Source organism: Scophthalmus maximus, chromosome 16, assembly GCF_022379125.1.
Source record: "Scophthalmus maximus strain ysfricsl-2021 chromosome 16, ASM2237912v1, whole genome shotgun sequence".
Lineage (NCBI taxonomy): Eukaryota > Metazoa > Chordata > Actinopteri > Pleuronectiformes > Scophthalmidae > Scophthalmus > Scophthalmus maximus.
Window position 1 is genome coordinate 12,609,477 of NC_061530.1, and position 10,524 is coordinate 12,620,000.

At 43.0% G+C, this 10,524-nt stretch overlaps 1 protein-coding gene across 1 annotated transcript in view; it reads left to right on the top strand.

Moving 5' to 3' along the window:
• LOC118287356 (protocadherin-15-like) overlaps positions 1 to 10,524 on the top strand; it is a 222,404-nt gene that overhangs the window by 71,333 nt on the left and 140,547 nt on the right. Inside the window, exons 3-4 of the mRNA XM_047327512.1 lie at positions 52 to 115; positions 2,477 to 2,534. The gene's annotated coding sequence lies outside the window, so the exon portion shown is untranslated. The remainder of the gene's footprint in view (positions 1 to 51; positions 116 to 2,476; positions 2,535 to 10,524) is intronic.

Sequence of the window (10,524 nt, forward strand, 5' to 3'; positions counted from 1 at the left end):
CTGGAAAACTAAAATCTGACTGACTTTTTTTTTCTTCCCGTTTACGCCTAGATAATGTGGGAGGAGCTAGTCCGGGACAGACGCATTCACAGCAGGAACATTCCGGGACATTCAGGTGAGAAAGAATTTATTCTGCTGTATCCTCACATGGGCTCACCCAGACAATTTCCGCAAATTCTGCGTAGGGGGTTGTTTCGGTAAAAGTTCCTGAAAATGTCAGCAGCAACATTTGCGTTCTCACATACAGCCACTCGGGCAAGTTCAGGAAAATGTTCCGACTCCAGTGGATGAGCAGCTCTACAACGTACTAGAAATAATGGGGGGATAGATGGGTGAGAAAGAGGAGAAATGGTGACGATCAGGGTTTTCCCAATGCAGGAGCCAAGGAAGGGAAAGAGGCGAGATGAGGAAGAAGAGTGAGAGATGTGGTAGATCATATTTAGGTGTGTCATGTCGGTGGAATAGCAGAAAAAGAAGAAGAAAAAAAAGATTGCCTGTCTGTCCCCTTGGGCTACAAAAACTTCTAAATTGTGTCTGTGGTCTCGGTGTGGTGTGTTTACGGATGCAATTGTGTGTGGAGGCCTTTTGTTCTTTGACACATGTTCATTTTCATGAGTGTGTGTGTGTGTGTGTGTGTGTGTGTGTGTGTGTGTGTGTGTGTGTGTGTGTGTGTGTGTGTGTGTGTGTGTGTGTGTGTGTGTGTGTGTGTGTGTGTGTGTGTGTGTGTGTGTGTGTGTGTGTGTGTGTGTGTGTGTGTGTGTGTGTGTGTGTGAGCGAGCGAGCGAGTGACTGTTTCCGTGGCCCCCCCAGGGCAACACTGAGTTTCCTAGAGGGCACAGGCGATGATGACAACTTTTGAATTCTCTCGCGGGGGGTTACAGCAAGAATGACACCGCTTACGTGGCACTTTTGCGAAAGAAATTGCCTCAAACCAGAGAGTCGGAGTGACGGAGAACGCCACTGTTGAGGGATTTTTGCACCGCGCGCGTCGTTCCCCCGCGTCATTGCTGTGGGACTTGTTTTTTTTTCAGTCACATATACGACGTGACAGATGAATGCCACGTACGTTTGCTCCTCGGCGGCTCCCCTCACATCGTGAGGTTTTGAGGTGACAGCGCAAGTGCAGTCACATCAGGATACTAAGGCTTAAACTTGTTCACATTCCCCATGTTTTTCATATTTGAACCACAGAATAATTCAATCTGTCTAACGAAATGTCTTGCGCTTAAATTGTCACCACAGCAAATACAATCTCCTAACAGGAGCATTACGGTTAAGTCAATTTTTTGCGTGGTTCCTCTCTTCCCATTTCAGCCTGAATTTGTGGCCGTCTTGCTCACGCCACCTATTTTTTTTGCATGTGCAACTGCTAAAAGAAATGAATGGGGTTGAGCACTGATCCTCTATTCAACGTAAAAACAAACCCCAGATGACATGTTTTTCTAATTCATCATTTCCACATTATAGCACATCTGCTGGTATGTCGGATTTACTGTTGAAATCAGACTGAACCAAATCGTTTCCTCGGTAGTTACATGTATTTAATAGGAATAGTAACTTGTCTGATGTTCTCACGTTGCTCTGACCTTTTGCTTGTAGCCTTTTAATACCAGAGTGCCGGAGCTTAATAAAAAATATTTCTCATTATGCTGTGTTTGTACGATGAGACTTTCTCCGGGGATGTTGCACAGAATCCACAGCATTAAACTTTGACTTCATTTCTAACTCCTTGCTCCTAAGAAGTTATTTTTTTAGGATGATTATCTAATACTACAAATGTTTTACACTTGGTTGAAATGTTTGTGTAAAGACCAAAGGGATATGCGACTAATGGAAACAGATTCGGCGAATGTATAATGATTTTTCATAAATCACATTGAAATACCACAAGGAGCAACAATAGGATATCAAATATCTACGTATACGCCTGCATTTTGACAGGCACCAGGACTCCTGTTTGACATTTTATTCAACTACAATGGACCTGTTTCCTGCTATATGTCGTTTAGAGTCTCAGGAAGACGCACACTTACGACAACGCTCTCAATCATGCTGTGCTGAGTTACCCTATGCCAATATTCCTTTCTTTCGTTTTAGTTTTATGAACAATGGGCCTTTCAAGTCGGAAAAAAAAATCTACAATGGAGAAGTCTCTATAAAACCCTCTCACACTCGCACTTCACACGGTAAATATTTGGTCATAAAAACACAATGGTTTCAGCCTCGGTCCGTCATGTCCGTCTCTGTCTGTGTCCTTGACTTCGCCTCACTGTGCATATTGAAGGCTTGCCTTTACCCCGTCAGTGAGACGCCGCTGCACTGTTAGTGAGGCTGCACACACACACACACACACACACACACACACACACAAGCACAGGCATCTCGAATGTGCGACAAGGTGAGGAGAAACTCACACAGCTCCTCTCATTAAACACGTCCTCCATCTGCCTTCTCTAACTCCTATTCTTTTTTTCAGCACTGCTGGTCCAATTCAGGGAAGCCGAAGCTGATCCCGGTCCGCAGAAGTTAAAAAGGTGAAATATGTACCTTCTGTTCTATGGTCATTATACAGTTTTACTCAGCCGACCGCCATGTGTCTTTGGACTGTGTCAGGAAACACAAGCCGCCGTTATGCACACAGGATGAACAAGGACGATCAAGGACGTCTAGGTTGTTTTCAGGAAAACGTAATTCTGTACACATTCTTTTATTTTTCTATTGCTTTAGAATTTAAAGCAATAGTTAGATATTTTGAGAAGTAAAGAATTAAAAGAAGAACAGCACTTCCATTGCAAAGAGAGGTGGCATGAAGCTACTTTGCAGCCAGATTCCATTCTGATTCCTTTGCTTGTTACTTTATAGTTGTGCACTTTGCAATCGCGATGTTATTTGGATCCACAATTTCAACATATTCAGTTCAGTTCAATCGTTTTTTGTTTTTTTTTACTACTGATGAACCTTAGGGCAAAAGCAATGATATGCAATAAGAGTCAGGTGTTTCAGCTCTCAAGTGGTTTTCATGTCATGTTTCTTTTTGCTTCTGAGGCGGAGAAATGAAGGTTTCAGTGGCCGAGTAACGCCGTTGCATCAGGTCAATCTTAACCTCTGGCTTGCGGTGATGCTGGTTCTTATTCGCCCCAAATCCCTCTCCTCCTCAGACACGTCCGTCACCCTGAGCCCGGGCTAGCGGGTCAGCGGGCACATCATCAAAGTCTGAGTCTGAATCTTGGAAGTTGCTGCAGGTCATATACAAGGACATGATCTCTTTTCTAGTTAATCTTGTTACCCTTCATTCTCTTTTTCCTGCTCTGTGCCTAAAGATTAAAGCTAATCCAGATTGTTCTGCTTTTCCAGTGTAATTACCTTTAAAGCAGCAATACAGCTCATTAAGGGCCATTTTCCTAAGAGTGATTGCAGCATCTGCTGGTGTTCACCAATGCATTAGCGCTTTAGATGATTCCGTAGTTTCACATCAAACTAACTTGCATATCTCTGTGCAGTTTAACTATTCTGTAAGTTCTTCCTTGCACAAAGCAGATAATCACACAATCAGTCAAACTAACTGAATGTAAACACAAATACAATATGTTGATATTCCGATTCTGGATTAGATCTGATGTGATCTAGCAGATCGATATATTTACACATACAGGGTCACGCTCTTCAAGCATTAACCAAATTGCCCAGGAAAGTGCTGAAACTATCTCGTATTCATCTTTGCACTCTCAGGAGCCAATTTGCTGAAATAACAGTTAACAAATAATTATATTTCTATTTTAGCAATTACAGAAACCCATCTTGCAACTTCCGATGATTCAGTGAATATAAAGGGTTACAATGTTTGCAAAAAATTACAGTAACTTGTGTTGAGAAGTTTAATTCCTGCAAAGATGAGTCAAGGTGTCAGTGTGGAGGCCTTGTGGTACAGGTTCAATTACCATATGTCCAAAAAAAAATCTACTTTTTGTTGCGTGCTGTAACAGGACGCCGTGTGCAAACAAACTTGCATCTCAGTGATTCGTATTTGTGACACTGGACATTTAATTTAGTGAACTTCGATTTTGATGTGGCAGAAGTGTACTGTAAAGGGTAAACTCCTCAATGCAACTAATGCATGTTTTTCTAAGCCATTAATCAACCAACAATAATCTTTGTTAACAGTTTATACGAGAGAACATCTGCTTGCATCCCATCTTTGCAAATACGGTGATCACAACATTCAAATTATAAGAGGGAAGACAAAGGCACCTGAAGGGAAACCAAACAAGATGATATATGGGAGAGCATACTGCAGTTTCCATCGGGACTCTTTTTACCGATGTCAATTATTAATGCCGCTCTGACAAAAGAAATATCACCCTGATGATGCCATTAAGGCTTTTGAAAATGTATTTTCCTGAAAGTGGACGAACCTATCAATAAACATTAGTGACACCGGGGCACACTCGCTTTCATACATTCATCAGTCTTTACATGTACAAAATCTGTTCATCTATATTTATACTATTTCATATTTCTATGTTTCTCTCTTTATTGTATTAGCATTTCCATTTCTCTTTCAAGGCTGCTACCATTTTATTATTACAAAATGACATATAACCGTGTACTTGTCTAAAATACTTCACTGTCCTACCTGTATATGTCATACCTACTAATATTATTTACGCATCTACATGCTGTTCGATTTCAATTTCAATTTAGGCCGGGGGTGAGGCTGTGTGCGTTTGTGTTCCAGGTATTGTGCGAGCAGCACGAACCGCGTACGTTGTGCTCTCATGGCAACGGCGTCTCGGAGCTGGCAGAGGTAGACAAGCAGGGAAATATCATCGGAACCCAAAAAGGCAACAGGAGACTTGATTTTTTTTCAGTTTACCCAACTCACTTACACATACATTCTGCCCGGGTGTTAGCAGTTTCGCTGTAGACGCAGCTATTGTTTGTGGTTAATCAAAAGAGCTAAATGTGATAGAGCAGAACACAAAGATTGTGTTTCACACTGCAGTCACATACTTGAAGGCTCTTCAAGGCGACGGCAGGAGGTTAACTAAGTAATATAAGGTGTGTGTGTGTGTGTGTGTGTGTGTGTGTGTGTGTGTGTGTGTGTGTGTGTGTGTGTGTGTGTGTGTGTGTGTGTGTGTGTGTGTGTGTGTGTGTGTGTGTGTGTGTGTGTGTGTGTGTGTGAAAGAAAGTTGATAAGATTTGAACACGTTCTTAATTGGAGATCAGTATTACTCATATTACAATTCATATCTGCATGACCACAGTAGAGATAGAGACACACGTACAGAAAGGTCGCCCTGTGTTGGTTCGATATTTCACGTATGCCGCTTCTTGATTCGATTAGCTTTTATCATTTCATACGATGGTGAATTATCAGGATAGTAGAGACATGGTCTACTTTGCGTAGATTGAAGGATATCGCCCTTATTCAACATTCAAAGTGGATTCATTATGTGGAAAGCGTACAAAATATCCCTGGATTTAAAGTTAATATAGTGTGCGTGTGTGTGTTTGCACAGGTGCACACACCTAATCTGCACTGGTGTTAAATTGACTGCGAGTCTGTCTTGTGAACCGATAGCACGCAGGAGCTGGACCGAGACACACGCACACACGCCAGGGGAGAGAAGCCATAATAAGAACCCCTGCCCCTGTGTAAAGGACCCTCTTAATGTTGACTTTGGCCATGAAGAGTGAAGATTGGTTAGGTAAGGGTTAAAATGTAGCGCTCTGAGTGAGTGCTACGAGGAGCATCATGGGGCACAACAGGGGTGAGTATGAGACGACTTAAGTGGATTCCTTATAAATCCATGTTCGTTTTTAAAAAAAGAATGGTAAATGGTAAATGGACTGTATTTATATAGCGCTTTTCTAGTCATATAGACCACTCAAAGCGCTTTACAGGAAAGTCACATTCACCCATTCACACACATTCATACAGCGCTGCTATTTACCACGCATTTTTCTGTCACATTCATACTCATTCATGCACTGTCGGAAGAGCCGTCAGAGGCAAGTTAGGGTTAAGTGTCTTGCCCAAGGACACAACGGCATGTGTACCGGCGGGAGGTGGGATCGAACGGCCAACTTTCGGGTTGGTGGACGAAATACTCTACTTCCTGAGCCACAGAATGAAATGGTAAAATATTTTAAAGATAGGAGCATAGAAATATTAGAATAGTTCAAAGGTAAAAAAAAGAATTGATGTACAAAATTACTACAATAGATACAGAGATAACAAGAACAGTAAATATAGGGTTACAGTAAAAATAGCTTGGACAAATATTTAAGGACGCATTTGATGCTCAGTGATCAATGATGACGGTGGCCATTTGCAAATCATGCATTTGAATAAACAATCCTTTACCTACTGTAAAAGCTACTTTGGATTTAAATGTTTTCTTTCCCCTAAAATCTAATGCTGGCTCCAATGCTAATGATGCCAGGAAAGTGCGCTGAAATTAAATTATTGGATATCCACCGTGATGTTTTTGATAGTCCAGCGGCTTCGTGCCAGCTACGAACTAAATCTGCTCTCACCTCTGGCTGCCTGCTTCTTTTAAAGCTAGTGGGCGTATAAAGTGTCAGACTGGTAGCAAAATGAAAACATTGATCGCTATATTGCTTCGTATTGATTCTGTCATGACACCAGGTGACAACGTGTCAGGCAACAAGTCTGGTCTTTTGATTGAATGTAATTTTCTTGTATGTCAGCCTCTTTCAGAGCATGCAACATCTTCTGTGTGTGTTGCTGGTCTTTGTAGTGCACTAAATGTGTGTGTGTGTGTGTGTGTGTGTGTGTGTGTGTGTGTGTGTGTGTGTGTGTGTGTGTGTGTGTGTGTGTGTGTGTGTGTGTGTGTGTGTGTGTGTGTGTGTGTGTGTGTGAGAGAGAGACCTACTGTATATGTGAGGGAGGATATTCTTGGCATCAGTCTAAATCAAGCAGACACAGAGACACACAAACTCAGACGCACACAATCTGTATGTGATACGTTCAGTTTACTTTGTAAAGACCTCTGGGTCTCTGCTATTACTGTGCGGTCTTGTTAGTGGAGCAATGTGAACCATAGCCCTCAGGGTGATTTAACCCGCTGTCCTCGGGGCTTTATTTGGTGCAGAATCGTGCATCAGTGTTCTCCCCTGAAACATCTTTAATTGGTGCGATGGAAATGTCCCTGAATCAGCGTTTAGAACCACATGACCACGAAAGCCGTGCGACGAAACCAATGCTAAGGAAACTGTTAGAAACTGAGTTCAGACCCAGTGGGACTAAACAGTGAAACTGATCCTAAAGCACATCTGTACGACAGTCTTTAAACTTCACTTACCTCTGAAATGTGTACTAATGTGGCCTTTTACTCACAGCATTTAGACTGTGTCTCAATCTGTGCAGTGGCGCCATCATCAACACACATATCGGTCAGTCAGGGCGGCAGCTGCTCTCAGAGGGCACGCGCTTATATTTATACAACAGATTGTGTTGATCGACTGTAAAATGGATGTCACGTTTATTGTTTTTATTTCGAATGTGCTTTTTTTCTATTTCGTACACCGAATGCCGTAGTGAAGTGACATACGTACATCAAGCAATGTAGTGGAGATGTGAAAGTCAACCGTGAAAATCTCAATTTGAAGAAATGACCCTGCGTTGCACGTCCAGTAGTATTAATAAGTCGGCTGGTTGTGTTACTTACTGATCTAGTAGAAAAGCCTCTCACGTCCCGGAGCTCTCTCCACTGAGTGAACGCCCGTTGACACTCATTTGATTCCAGTGGTTTGGAAAGCAGCGTGGTTATAGTAATTAATCCCTGGGGTGTTTGCAAAGTTGATTCAATGCCCTCATGTCAAGTTTCTAAATGTTTTTAATTTGGGACACGCAAGTGGTAACTTTGCCACCACACTGATTGAATCGATTGTACTGTGTTGTTATGCTCTCATCCTGTCCTGTTGACACAGATTGACCCTCATTTTGCAGCCAATGTGGGAAAATAGAATGTTATTGATTATTCATTAAGAGAAGCAGCAAATGAAGATTTGAAGCCTTTTGTTGATATATGACCATTGACTAATAATAGATGTGCCACGTCGTGAATGAGGAAAATGACTCATCAAATACGCTACGGCACAGACCGGCTTAGAAGAAAAAACTATTACTATCATTAATGTGCAGGGTAGTCAGATGTAAATATACTGCACCACAAATAAGCAGCCTAAGGCGGATAATGAGCCTTTATCTGATTTTGAACTGTCAACTTGTGATGTTGTGCATGATTAATACTCCCCTTAAAAAATGAACGGTACAATCATAAATCAAAACTGTAGCAAGAAAAAAAAATTGAGTCAAAACCAGCGAGTTCAGTGTGTTAAGAAGGACTGAATGATTGTATGTATTAAACTGACTGAGGCTTTCATTTAATCTATGAGCAGGAGGAACAGAAGTTGGAATCTGCCATTTCTAATTGGCTGGCAGGTCACCATGGACACAGTTCAAGTAATGACACATGATGCGATTCACACTCACAGGGTGAACGGTGGCAGCAGAGAGGCTTTTGGTGAATTCTGTTCTGGCCCGATCTCACGGTGCAGCTGCGCTGCTGAGGTTGGAGACACACCGTCGGTAGGAGACTACAGATAATCAATTACCTGCTTTCTCTTCCATGGAAATATGACAATTTTAGGGTGAAAGGACGAGCCAAGAACAGATCTGCCAAAAAGAAACACAACTCATGTCCTGGTGCTGGAGATGCGCCCCCCCCCCCCCCCCCCCCCCAAAAAAAATCCATGGCACCTTCCATTCAATTAAATTTAACGTGTGGTCTTCCTGTCCAAAAGGGGAAACCACTGCACAGTGTGGGAAGCAGTTCAGTCACATGCAGCAGTTGATTTTCTTGATATGTACGAGGCGAGTGGCCACATTCACAGTCCTGCATCATCGTCCCGCGTGGCTACGTGGTCACTCCCCCCCGTGCGGTCGCCCTCGCCACAGCAACATCTACATCTACATCTACGTTACGGGGGAAAAGAAGAAAAAAAAAAAGAAGACGTCTTCGCACCCGGGTCCGAGCAGGCAGGGCGACTGGAGCAAATCCCAGTAATCCCCAGCACTGAGACTGTACTGCACCGTTAGATCGTCACCGACAACCCCCCCCCCCCCCCCCACGACCGCGGCTCTCCTCCCACCACAGGTGCAGTCCCGGTCCGCTCCCCCCCAGGAGCCGTCTGGTGTCTGCCTGTGGAGACCGAAAGCCCCAGCGGCCACACGACGGCTCTCGCTGCATGCATGTTGGCAGGTTTGGGAGAGGCTCCAGCCCGGGAGCCATAAAGGACAGAGGCCAGAGAGTGTTTTTTATGGGCCCAGATGTGTTGAATAAATCATTTTCCCCCAGACCTAATTAAACACTTACTGCCTAGCCCTGTTAAGCTATTAACATCTGCTCTACCAAATGAACTAGGAAGGGCTCCAGCACTAGATGGATTTAACGATGGCAGGTAGAATAAATGTAGTCTCACATGTTGTTCTCCCTTTTACCAGTTTCTCTGCCCACCTCTACCATTTTTCCCCTCTTCCTTCATGCCTTTGTAATTGTCTTAGTATCTGCAGCTCTTGCTCTTAACGTGTTGTTTTTTTTTTCGTGGTTTGATTCAGGTGAATAACTGTGTCATTTGCCTCTGTTATCTAACAGGATACAAACGATCGGAGCCACGGTGAATTTCGTCACATCGGTGTTTCTCGCAGATTCGTTGTTTGAAAAAAAAGACATGGCTGACATAAAGACAGTGGGCGCTGTCATTAGATGGTTCTTATTCTCATAATTCTGTGTCTTCAGACTGTGGGTCATGTCAATTTGTTTTTCCCCACCCGCCAAAAGCAACTGTTGCATAAATCATTTTAAATTTTTTATTACTTTTCACAGAAATTATTTGGCTGGATTATCTGGGCTAATAATTACTACAGCCAGCATTCTAAAGGATTTAAGTACAAGTGAAGTTTTGGGCTCTGCTCTTGCTGCTTGCCCTGATAGTCATTATTTTTCCATAGTCATATTTTCCAAATGTCAGTCAGACCGGATGCAGTTATGAGAATCAGGTTGATATACCAAAATGCTGCAATAATTAAAGAATAGAGTATTTCTTGTCATTGCACATGTACAACGGAATTGGTTGACGCTGGCGACAGGTATTCGCATTGCGTCCCTGTACACGCTTGAACGTGCGGGCTCTGAAATGCAGACGCGGCTCTGGAGAAACGGGAACGGCAGTGCTCTTCGTTGCGTCCATCCAGCGTAGTGAATGTTGCTTGAAACTGACTCAACAACCCCAGTTAAGTTCACGCTTTTTCTTTTACATGGGCCCTGCTGAAAAAGCACAACCACAAGAGAAATTACTGTCGTGTCACATTAATTTGAAGTAAAACAATATGAATTAGTCAAATACAGTCCCAAAAGACCAATTAAAAGGGAGGGGGGGGGGTTGTCATGATTAGTTCAGGCCTCGGTACTGGTGGTTTGTCGTGATTAGTTCAGG